This window comes from Dendrobates tinctorius, unplaced genomic scaffold (assembly GCF_039654945.1).
Source record: "Dendrobates tinctorius isolate UK_male_01 unplaced genomic scaffold, ASM3965494v1 ptg000321l, whole genome shotgun sequence".
NCBI lineage: Eukaryota > Metazoa > Chordata > Amphibia > Anura > Dendrobatidae > Dendrobates > Dendrobates tinctorius.
Window position 1 is genome coordinate 2,102,195 of NW_027361988.1, and position 13,303 is coordinate 2,115,497.

Consider the following 13,303-nt stretch of genomic DNA (forward strand, 5'->3'; position numbering starts at 1 on the left):
TTTGAAATTTACCAGTAGCTACTGCATTTTCCACCCTAGGCTTATACGTGAGTCAATAAGTTTTCCCACTTTTTTGTGGCAAAACTAGGGGGTCAGCTTACACTTGGGTCGGCTTATACACAAGTATATACGGTAAATAGAATTGCAGACAAATTGTCCTAGACTAAACTCAGTTTTCAGACGGTCCAATATGTACCACTCAGGGAAAACTTGTCCATCTATCATCATCTTAGTGATGTGCATGCGTGGTTCGGATCCTAGCTGGAGAGGTAGAAGGCGTTCCTTAGTGCTCTTAGGTGAGGTCCGCGTCATCTTAATTGATGACGCGGCATCACAGATCACGTGATCGCCGGATACCTCCCCTGTTTGAGAGCAGGGACGGTAAACTGACGCATGCGCCGTAATAATCTGAAATGATGATTGGGCGTTTAGCCCTGGGTGATATCGAAGAATTTGGACATGCGCTGTAGCCCACATCATTCCTCCAATCATGATAGAGATCTTGACTATTTAAATTAGCACACCCCCATCATGACCGCGCCTCCCGAAGAAGCGGTAGCGAAACGCGCGTCGGGGCAGAGGAATGCCCGGGGGATTCCACACACCATTAGGTATGCTTATTTTAGGATACTGTGCTTAAGGCTGGTGCTCGATTGGGGAGGATAGTATGCTGTTACATTAGTACTAATTGTGGCATGTCGGTTTGGCAGCCTTATACATGTGTTTATAAGATCAGCGTCTAATCCTCTTTTTAGTGCACTAAGTGGCGGTCAAGAGGGCTTAACTGGTAGCTTTCTGAGTATTGCACTGAAGTCCATAGTAATTATAGCCGCTTTAGCCTTAGGCTGTTACAAATCTATATGATTGCTTGCATTGCACCATATTGGTCTAGGAGCATATGTTAATATCATTAATATTGAATTATGGTGGTTTTTGTGGATAAACCTATTGCTTCTGTTAGTTCCTCATTTTAGATGTACCTTCCCTTTTTCATTAATGTATTAATATATATTTTTAATATGTTGTTTAATAAATAATAAAACAATTCTTATACCATATTTTGGAGTCAAAAATAATTTTTTGGAGTATCCAATTGTGTGAATAATTTCAAAATTAAGTGTTGAGTTGATTTCTGGTTGGTCAAGAAAGCAGACTTTTCTTTGTGTAAGCCGGTAATATTGACTTTTATTGTGCGCTTATCCTTGATCACTAGTGATCTTTGCTGATATGCTAATTATGCATTGTGTTATGGAGCTAGCTTGTTGACTTCTAAAGCAGAGGGAAAAACTATGCAAATAGTTTAAATAATCAAGTAATGCTATAATAATCTCATCTCCATTCTTACCCTTTATGTAAATACTGAATGAGGGACACTTGTTAAGTCTAAAAATAGGTTACATGCCTCTGTATAAAGAGACTGAGAGAAACAGCCAGAGAGATTCTGCCAAGACATCTATACATCTCAAAAGGACCAGAGACAGGACAGCAGCCATTTTACATCATGGCTCCATTACGAGGGACACGGATTTATCATTCTATAGGAAACAACCTAGGGATTTTCAGCCTTGGTTGGAAGAATACAGATCTGCTCCATTGATCATCGCTAAACCATAGATAAGTTTGGAGAAGCCAGGTTGTCATCCTCGGATCAACTGGCCTTTTACCTTGTATGGACTGTCATCTTCCTACGCTTGTCATTACCTCCTCTCTGTGCGTGCCACAGGTGGGGTAGCGATCCTGGGAGCGAATCAGCGGAAGGATAAGACTCTGTAATGTGCACTCTGTTGGGTATTTTGCTGGGACTGTTCTATGTGTTATCTGCCTGTTTTGTGGTTCAATAAAGCATTGCCACACTGTTTTACCCTCACCGTGTGTTGTCTGAGTAGCGTTCAGTGGGATGATCCCTGATCCATGTGGTTTCGGCCAGAGGACTGGGGCGCCCGCTGACCACCCCATGTCTCCACAGGCATGCTTCTATAGTCTCAATTGGAGGCTAGAAGCTGCTATAACCCGATCAGCGCTGCTACATACATGCAATGATCAGATCACCTGTATGTAGCAGAGTTGCTCACTTGCTATGAGCGCTGACCACTTATGGCCCATCATGAGCGAGAAAAGCGGCAGGGCCCACATCAAAGGAAGTAGACCGACATCAGCGTACATTTACACCCGATGTCAGAAAGGGGTTAAAGGGGATTGTTTTTACAGAGACAGAAGAGGTAATTAATCATGTATACATACAGATAATTACAGAAATACACAACTTATAATGTTAAATAGTATAGAGTTAAGACAAGAAAATATAATTTGTGTAAATCGTGTAGATATAAAAATTCAGGCAAATGTCAAATGTTCAAAACCACAGCAAAAAGGCAGAGATGCCGACCTGCCCAGACCTCCAAACAAATGCACTATCAGGGTGAGTGAGCCCATATAGTTAGGATGGGGGCAACACAGGTGCAAGAATACCGATGAGACAACCGCTCACAAACTACCAATGTATGGAGGGACGGATGCTTGGTATATTAATGCACAATGAAGACTTGTATGTGGCGCTGTTCACACAATGGTAATGCACAGCAACCTTACATTTATCATTGTTAAACCGCATCTGCCACCTTTTGGCCCAGATTTCCAACCTATCCAGATCCATCTGTAGCAGAATACTATCTTCTCTTGTATTGACTGCTTTACATAGTTTTGTATCATCTGCAAATATCGATATTTTACTGTGTAAACCTTCTACCAGATCGTTAATAAATATGTTGATTAGCATAGGTCCCAACACCGACCCCTGCGGTACCCCACTGGTCACAGCGACCCAGTTAGAGAATATACCATTTATAACCACCCTCTGCTTTCTATCACTAAGCCAGTTACACATTTACACACATTCTCCCCCAGACCCAGCATTCTCATTTTGTGTACCAACCTCTTGTGTGGCACGGTATCAAACGCTTTGGAAAATCAAGATATACCACGTCCAGCCTATAGCTTACTTCATAAAAACTGATTAGATTGGTTTGACAGGAGCGATTCCTCATAAACCCATGCTGATGTGGAGTTAAACAGTTATTCTCATTGAGATAATCCAGAATAACATCCCTCAGAAACCCCTCAAATATTTTACCAACAGTGGAGGTTAGACTTACTGGCCTATAATTTCCTGGTTCACGTTTAGAGCCCTTATGTTGATTGCGCATGTGAAAGTTCATACATGTAGTAGCCAAATTATTGCACTTTTTACCTCGGCTCAATGTTTTTTGCAAAGTTGGCAGATTACGTGAGTTGGCTCATAATTTGCAGTGCCCTTGCCACCTCTGTGAACTGCAGACCCGCAGACGCTGCTGGTCAGAGGCACAGTTGTGGCTGAGGATGCATCGCTCGTCGTGGCTGCCTCACTACGTGTCTGCAACATACAGCGCAACCTAACCACCTCTTCTTCCTCCTCAGATGACCTACTCACCCGTGTCACTATGTGTCTGTGACATACAGCGCAACCTAACCTCTTTTTCCTCCTCAGATGACCTACTCACCTGTGTATCTCTTTGTTCACACCAACTGGGATCTAACACCTTATCATCATCATCATCATCCTCTGTGTTATCACATTCCTCGCCAGTGGAGTCACCCTCCTCCTCTTCTTGCCCTGACAGCACAGTACAGTCCACATGAACCTCAGATATGAGTCTCATCAGGACCATGCCCCCCTGGGGTTAACATCTGCTGATGAGGGTCAGGATGCTGTTCGGACCCTATTTTGCCCTGCCCCGGATCCAGCTAAAAAAATTTTGGGCATCGGTGCAGATTTCCTTCCTCTTGACTCTGCGAAGCTTTTGAGTACACTTCTGATGAAAACTGCATAGAATGTGTGAACAGCTCTTCATACTCACCCATCTGTGGTTCCGTACAGGCAGTTGGATAGTTGGGATGCGGGGGGAAGCAAGGGGAAATTTGGTGCCACATCTGTGCACTGTACTGGGTGTGATTTAGGAGGAAGAGGAGGAGAGGCCAATTGAATCTACACTTGCCATCCACTCGAGTACATGCTCTTTCTGGGTATCATCGTTAAGGCATACTGCTGGACGACTGCCAAAGAAAGGTAGTGGTGTAGCCTGTCCAGTAACATGTTATCAGTTGTCTTTGAATAGGATGTGATGTTGCTTCACTAGTGCTTTCACAAACATTACCAGCTACCCGACGTACACCGTGAACACCAAGTCTAATTCCCCTTCCATCACGGTTTCCCTTTTTCGCAGTCATGTTGCTCAGATAGTGTAGGAGCACAGTATTAGCAACAAAAAATTAGATTTTAAACTCTGCACCACCTCTGCAAATAGCTAAACACCGTAATCCAGGCCAGGTAGCCCCTGCCACCTCTGTGAACTGCTGACCCGCGGCTGCTGGTCAGGGGTACAGTTGTGGCTGAGGATGCATCGCTCATCGTGGCTGCCTCACTTCGTGTCTGTGACGTACAGCGCAACCTGACCTCCTCTTCTTTACGGCATGCATTGCACTTCTGTCACAGTCCTCACAGGTAACATGAGACTGTGATCATCCTGGAGCCGATCATTGGCTGAACCTTTGCCATTCTGGCTATTCTTCCTTCCATTTGAATGGTCGTCTTCCGTTTTCTTCCATGTCTCTCTGGTTTGGCTTTCCATGGTAAAGGATTGGAGATCATTTTAGCTGAACAGCCGATCATTGTCTGCACTTCTTTATAAGTTTTACCATCTCCAATCAACTTTTTAATCAAAGTACTCTGTTCTTTTGAACAATGTCTCGAACGACCCATATTTCTCAGGCTTTCAAGGAGAAATGCATGTACAACATGTCCTGGCCTCACCCTTAGATAAGGGCCACCGGATTCCCACCTGTCTCTTCACAGAATGATTGCCCTCACTGATTGATCTCCACACAGCTATTATTGTGATCATCATTCTAATACACAGACTCAAAAACCCGCAGATCATGAATTCGGAGTCTGGTGGTTTTCTTAGAATAACAATTTTAAGTGTGCCGTGAAAACGCATTTATTCAGACTGGCCTACCGCCTCAACACATTAACCTAATCTATCCCTGTGTGGCACAGCCAAAAGTTTTACCATAACCAGGTTTCCCGCATCATGTTCCCACATGCTTTATGCATCCATTATCCCTCTGCATCCGTACTGTTACCCACTTAACATTATGGCTGGTCCATACAATCAGGGCAACTGTTGCCACCCACCTTTCGTGTCTCCCTTTTTCCTCATAGACTGTAAGCTTGCGAGCAGGGCCCTCACTCCTCTTGGTATTTGTTATAATCTATGTGATTATTGTTATGCTGTAATGTCTATTGTCTTTACAAATCCCCTCTGAAATGTAAAGTGCTGCGGAATGTCGGCGCTATAGAAATAAAATTTATTATTATTATTACTGCACCAACTGGTAAATTGTGTGACACGTAATTTAATTTATACCAAAAACAGGGATTAATCGGGTTAGTCATACTGGACTGCTGTTATACTGAACCCTACTGTAGCTAGTGTAACACAAGAGATGGTCGCCAGCGTCTGAGCAAACTGAACAGTGGCAAATCCTCTGGCCCAGATGGCATTCACCCATGGATATTGAGGGAATTGAGCTCAGTATTTGACAGTCCTAATGTATCTCATCTTCTTAGACTCACTTGTACTTGCATTTTCACTTTTTACATTATCCTTATTTTTTTCATTCATTTTTTTCACATTTTATTTTTTTCTCCTCATTATTTCTCCCTTTGTCCTGACACCCTTTCACACAGTGTCGGTATTCGTTCATCTACATATTAATTGCAAATATTTCCACAAGTCCTTACCATAATGTATGTGCACATTAATAACTTTTATTCACCGACTCTGGCACTCAGCACTCAGTACAATTTTATTTACATATAATCCTATTGATTGGCGCCTGGTAACAGCTTTCATTCTGTTCCCTCCCCATTCCTTCAAGTCTGTTTTTTTCTTATGATGCGATTCCATGCCTTTTATGCCAGAACAATGTCCTTATACATGGCTGTTTCCAGCTGAATTCTTAAAAATTATGTGATGAACAGCCCACCGCTGCCACCAATATGTGATGAACAGCAAGCAGGAGGCACGCCGTTGCCACCAAATTGTGACGAATGGTGCGGCCGGTGCCACCAAAACGTCACGATCCCACCACTGGCACCAGCAGGTCAGCGGACGGAGGGACGTGACACACTGCCGACACACGGCTATCACAGGCACAGTGGGGGCTTATCTTAGTTATCCCACCACCGGCACCACGTGACAAAAATGCAGCAAGCTAATCTTGCTCTAACAATTTACCGCAGGGGGGTATTTTGGATGCCCCACCACTGCTAACAACCTTCCAAGAACTGTGGGGATTTATGTATATCCCACTTTCTCAGTTACACTTCGGAACTCGCAGCTCTCCAGCGTCCTCCTTACCCTCAGGTCAGTCAGGGAACTGCACCTAGGATAATTAGTCGCTGGACGGGCTGCTTGTGCACGGGCCACTGGACTACTGCAGTAAGGGAATTATCAATGCTGTGGCTGCAGCCCCTCATTCAGCATGTAAGACCCGTCTGTACTGCCAGCTAGCCTAGCCAGCCGTGCACACCACACTGCCACCAGCCACGCTTTACTTAATCAAAGAGTTAATTAAGAGGGTCCGCGGCAAACCCCAAATTAGTAGCGAATATCTAAAAAAGGCGCATAGTTCGTTTCTTAGAGCATGGAGGAAAACTAATAGAATTTTATCATTTATTCCCGAAAGGGCAGTAATTATACAGATAAAAGTTGCTATAAAGTTGAGACATTAAATATGTACAATACAAATATAAAACAAAGGGATTAAATGGCAGAAAGTAACACTCACATGTGTTCAGTCGATATCAGGCAGACCATGTGGGGGGAGAAGGAGGAGCCACACGTCTCCACTCATCTGGGGGTTCTTGTCAGCACGGACTCTGTAGCTCCAACTGACTGGAATTTGCTAGGGAATACCTATAGACTAGGGTCTGTGACCTCATGAAATGGGCGGTCTGGAGAGGTCCAACCTCCCTCTCTCCAAGTTATGATTTGGCTGCAAAACTTAGAATAACTATAAACGAGAAAAACCCGTACCAACACACATAGGGCATCACTGTTTGTGATTTACCAAATAGAATCCGAAGACACCAAGCATGCCATACTTAAGACACTCCGTTTGGGAGCAATCCATATCTCAGGTTCTGGAGAGGTTATAACTGTCAAAATTAGGAATTAGTAAGCTGGCCTTGTGCCCTTCGCAGAAATGTGGGTTTTATATCTCTGCTGCGTATGGTTTCCGCAATATGAATTGTTTTAATACTTCCCATAGCTGCATTCAAGCCCCTGGTTTTAAACAAAGGAACATCTTTTCCACTTAGCTGCTGCAGGGAGGGGGGATGGAGGGACTTTGAGAGGAAATGGACAGTATCATGTTTAAGATGCAAGCGGAGAGCACACACACAGCCAGCTGCTAAGAAGTGAGAAACCAAAAAGGAGGGGGGCTGCAGCTGTGTGACAAAGGGATTTTCTAGAATGTTCCAGAAACATAGACATTTTACATTACAAATTATATGATTATATTTATCACTATTAGTCATTTAGGACAACAATGGATCATTCAGAGATCCACAATGAACTTCTCGAGTGAGTTTTTCTGCAGAATGTGCACAACGTTTTTTGTTTTACATTGACTATAATGGTACTGTACAACGCAGGAGAATCGGCTGCGGATCCGCAGGGCCAAATCTGCTGCGGATCCGCAGTAGAATCCACAACGTGTTCACAGACCCTTACAATAAGATGCTTCAGATTGAAGATAGAGGAGGGAGGGGTTTGGGTGTGTTTTGGAGTGGGTGTGCTAGGTGCTGGCTTAGAGGCCAGTGCAATGCATCATGGAACTTGTAGTATTAGAGCACAGTAAGTCGGGAGAAAGAAAGTTGTCGATTTACCCCATGAGAGCTGGAGCCAGCACTGAAAATGTGCTGCGAGAGGATGATAATAGATAATATTGCTAAAATAAACACAGTGGGTTTTTAGTGGCACATAATAGCAAGATATATGAAAAACAAAGTTACAGTAGTGGGCAACTTCTTTAAGTAGAAATGTTCAAAAATATAAAACTCAATGATATTTTATTAAAGAAAATTGTTTTTTATCTTAGCAGATAACTGTACCAGGAGATTGGAGGGACAGCTGACATCTTCAATTTGTAAATCTGATGATCTTGAGATCTCACAGGATACAACTGAAGTGAATGCCATTAGTCCAGATATCTCATCATCCATTCACAGCAAAGATCTGTCATCTGATCCTATGAAACAGGTCCCATCTTCTGATTCATTACTGACTACTAAGGAAAATCAAAGTCACAAAGAGGCATTAAAAAACAAACTGCTCCTAAAGGAAAGAAGCATTTTTCCTGTTCAGAATGTGGGAAATGTTTTGCACACAAATCACTGCTTGTTACTCACCATAGAACTCACACAGGGGAGAAGCCTTTTTCTTGTTCAGAATGTGGGAAATGTTTTAGCAATAAATCAAATTGCATTAAGCACCAGAGAACTCACAGAGGGGAGAAGCCTTTTTCCTGTTCAGAATGTGGGAAATGTTTTGCACGTAAATCACATTTTGTTACTCATCATAGAACTCACACAGGGGAGAAGCCTTTTTCCTGTTCAGAATGTGGGAAATGTTTTGCACGTAAATCACAATTTGTTAATCACCATAGAACTCACACAGGGGAGAAGCCTTTTTCCTGTTCAGAATGTGGGAAATGTTTTAACCAGAAAGGGGATCTTGTTAAGCACCAAAGAACTCACACAGGGGAGAAGCCTTTTTCATGTTCAGAATGTGGGAAATATTTTAGCCTGAAAGTCAATCTTGTTAAGCACCAAAGAACTCACACAGGAGAGAAGCCTTTTTGATGTTCAGAATGTGTGAAACGTTTTACTCAGAATTCAAGTCTTGTTACACATGAGAGAATTCACACAGCAGTGAAGCCATATTCATGTTCAGAATGTAGGAAATGTTTTAAATGGCTCTTGAACGCCATCAAAGAACGCACACAGGGCAGAAGCCTTTTTTCCTGTTCAGAATGTGGGAAATGTTTTAACCGGAAAGTGATTCTTGTTAGACATCAGAGACCTCACACAGAGGAGAAGCCATTTTCATTTTTTTAATGTGGGAAATATTTTACTTGGAAATCAACTGTTAATAAACATCAGAGACGTCACATAGGGGAGAAGCCTTTTTTATGTTCATAATAACATAGTAACATAGTTTTGAAGGCTGAAGGAAGACCTTATGTCCATCTAGTTCAGCCTATTTTTAGTGCAGCTGTTCTGCATTGTTGATCCTGGGGAAGGCAAAAAACCCACAGAGTAGAAGCCAATTTTCTCCATAGGGAAAAAAATTCCTTCCCCTAAGCTGGGTCAACTATCTACCTATAATATTCTGTTATTCGTAACCTTCTATACTGTTATTCACAAGAAAAGCGTCCATTCCTTTCTTAAATTCATTCAGTGAGTTGGCCATCACTACTTCCTCAGGAAGAGAATTCCAGAGCCTCACTGCTCTTACCGTGAAGAACCCTCTTCTATGCTGGTGCAGAAATTGTCTTTCCTCCAAACGAAGAGAATGCCCCCTTGTTCTTGTCACAGTCCTTGGTACAAACAGTTCATTGGAGAGATCTCTGTATTGCCCTCTGATATACTTGTACATATATATTGAGTCTCCCCTAAGTCTTCTCTTTTCTAGAGTAAATAGACCTAATTTTGATAACCTTTCTGGGTATTGTAGTGAACCAACTCCTTTTTTCATTTTAGTAGCCCGCCTTTGAACCCTTTCAAGTTCAGTATTGTCTTTCTTGAGCATCGGCGTCCAAAATTGCACACAATACTCCAAGTGTGGTCTGACGAGTGATTTGTACAGAGGGAGAATTATGTTTTTATCTTGTGTCCCCAGACCTCTTCTAATGCACCCCATGACCCTATTTGCTTTGGTGGCAGCTGCCTGACACTGGGCACTCCAATTTAGCTTCTTATTGACTAAGATGCCTAAGTCTTTTTCCATGTCTGATATCCCCAGCAGTTTCCCATTTAGTAAGTAATTGTAGCATCTGTTTCTCCTTCCCATGTGCATAACCTTACACTTATCTGTGTTAAACCTCATTTGCCATTTTTCAGCCCAATTCTCCAATTTACTCAAATCTGTCTGTAGTTGCAACTACCTTACATAGTTTTGTATCATCTGCAAATACTGATATATTACTGTGTAAGCCATCCACTAGATCATTAATAAATATATTTAATAGTAGGGGGCCCAATACAGAACCCTGTGGTCCCCCACTAGTAACCCTTGCCCAGTCTGAGTATGCCCCATTAATAACCACTCTTTGTTTTCTATCACTAAGCCAGCTACCTACCCATCTACACACATTTTCCCCTAGCCCAAGCTTTCTCATCTTACTTACCAATCTTTTATGTGGGACAGTGTCAAATGCTTTAGAGAAGTCGAGATAAATGACATCCATTGATTCTCCTGGGTCCATTTCAGAGCTTACATCCTCATAGAAGCTGATCAGGTTAGTTTGACAGGAGCGATCCTTCATAAATCCATGTTGATATGGAGTTAAACATTTATTAACATTGAGATATTCCATAATGGTATCCCTTAGAAAACCTTCAAAAATTTTACCCACAACAGATGCTAAGCTTACCGGCCTATAGTTTCCAGGTTCCCTTTTACACCCCTTTTTGAATATTGGTACCACATTTGCTTGCCGCCAATCAAAAGGAACAGACCCTGTTTCTATAGAGTCTTGAATGTTGGATCAGTTTTAACCAAACTTGAATCTTCTTAAATGGATTGTCTTTTGTCATTCCTCATGTTTGCTGCCAAAAGGATAAAACTAAACTGTATTAACCCTCAACTGGTGAGGTGGGGTTTGACACACCCCAGGGAATTTTTGTTCGGCTGACATTCATTGAAAAATGCGGGTATGAGGATATGTCTCACTAGCTACCATCCATTTCCTTGTCAACAGGATGTCGTCAAGGCCTCTCTCTTTTGGCCACACAACAGAGCTAGCTGTCGTTAAGTGTTGTCTTGGCCTTGCTGAACCCCACATCACCACTCATGCAATTCTTTTTACACATTTTCAAAGTTTGAAAACTTTATTTTTACACAAATTTATAACTGAGTTTCTGATTGTTCGTGATACTTGGTGTCGAAAATTTGTTATACTCATGTGTAGTGTTGAGCGATACCACCCGATACTGAAAAATATCGGATCGGAATGGATCGGCCGATCTAAAAAAAGTATCGGGTATCGCCGATTCCGATCCCGGAAGTCCCATTCAAGTCAATGGAACAGAAATATCGGAATAAAAAAAACCCTTTCTTTCCCTGTTGGTTAATTCTACATGAAGAAAAACAACATAATAATGTAGAATGTATTGTGGGAGGTGTAGGAGACATTAAAGCCATAGAGGTTTAGCCCAATCAAATGGAATAGCAGGAATTTTTTTTTTTTTTAAAGACGTTCGTAGTTAAAAAGATATTGACTATGTTAAAGTCTTTAATTTTTTGTCAGATATGTATGTTTCACTACTTCCATGCTCTTCACCTTCTTTTTTACTTCTCCCACACTTTCTCCTTCATCATCTTCAGCAGCAGCAGTATCTTCTTCTTCTATTCTTCATATTCTACTTCATCTTCTTCTTTTATTCTTCTTCATATTCTACTTCTTCATCTTCTTCCTATTCTTCTTCATCATATTCTTATTTGTGTCAGGCATTCCTGTAGTTATCTATAAAAGTTTGAAGATTACACCTTCCGTTCAGCCTGTCACAAAAGATTTACAACAGGATTTGTCCGCGTTCAGTTTGGCCTGCAGCAGCAGGCCTTTTCCAGGGGCACCACGAGGAGGAACGGACTCACCACCATACACTGCTTAGTCTTCTTCTGCTTATAAATTTGACAATCTCATTTTCTCAGATTTTTAGTCTTATGCTTAATGTTCTTCTGCTTTTGGTTTTTATGCTTCTTGGTCTTCTGTCTCTTGTTGTTCTGCATCTTGGTGGTTGTCTTCCTGTTCTTTGTCCTCTTGGTCATCTTCAGGGTCATCTTTTAGGTATTCTTCTGTGTGGTCTTCAGGGTCGTCGTCTTCAGGGTCATTGTCAGGGAGATCCAGAGTGAGAATCAAAAACCATTTCCACAAGCTTGAACTTTGAAAAGTAGCAGAAGTTACAAGAAGGCTGAGGAACTGGCGAGAACCAGCTGATGGTACTGGAACCCGGAGTGGCAGCAGAATGAACAAGAGCCAATGGCACAACCGTGGACCAGCTGACGGTGCTGGAACACGGTTACTAAGCAGGAGGTACCTGTGCTCCAAAGCACTACCAAGGACCAGCAGACGTTGGTGGAACTCGGATACCGACAAGGAGGCACCTAGGCCAAAGGCACTGCCGAGAACCAGCTGACGGTGCAGGAACCCGGATGGGTAGCAGAAGCTGCAAGAGCAAATGAAACTAGCGAGGACCAGCTGACGGTGCTGGAACCCGGAGGGGCAGCAGAAGGAACAAGAGCCAATGGGACAACCGTGGAACAGCTGACGGTGCTGGAACACTGTTACTAAACAGGAGGTACCTGTGCTCCAAAGCACTAGCAAGGACCAGCAGACGTTGGTGGAACTCGGATACCGACAAGGAGGCACCTAGGCCAAAGGCTCTGCCGGGAACCAACTGACGTTGCTGGAACCCGGATGGGTAGCAGAAGGTACCCATGATTAACAAAGTGTCGCGTCCGCGAGCAGGCCGCAGTTACCGAAACCCACAGTCCTGCAGGGGGTGCTTTTCCTATTGGCACTATGGAACCAGCCTTTGTTACCAGAACCCGCAGTCCACATAGGAAACTGCAGGCACCATAGACTCGGCTAACCCGACCGCAACACGACAGGACAACGTATCAGTGGCAAAGTGACGTTGACACTACCCGGAAACAGCAGGCGTGCTGTAACCAGGCTGGGCAGGAGGCAGTACCCTTGCCAAAGACACTGCCGAGAACCAGCTGATGGTGCTGGAACCCGGAGGGGCAGCAGAATGAACAAGAGCCAATGGCACAACCGTGGACCAGCTGACGGTGCTGGAACACGGTTACTAAGCAGGAGGTACCTGTGCTCCAAAGCACTACCAAGGACCAGCAGACGTTGGTGGAACTCGGATACCAACAAGGAGGCACCTAGGCCAAAGGCACTGCCGAGA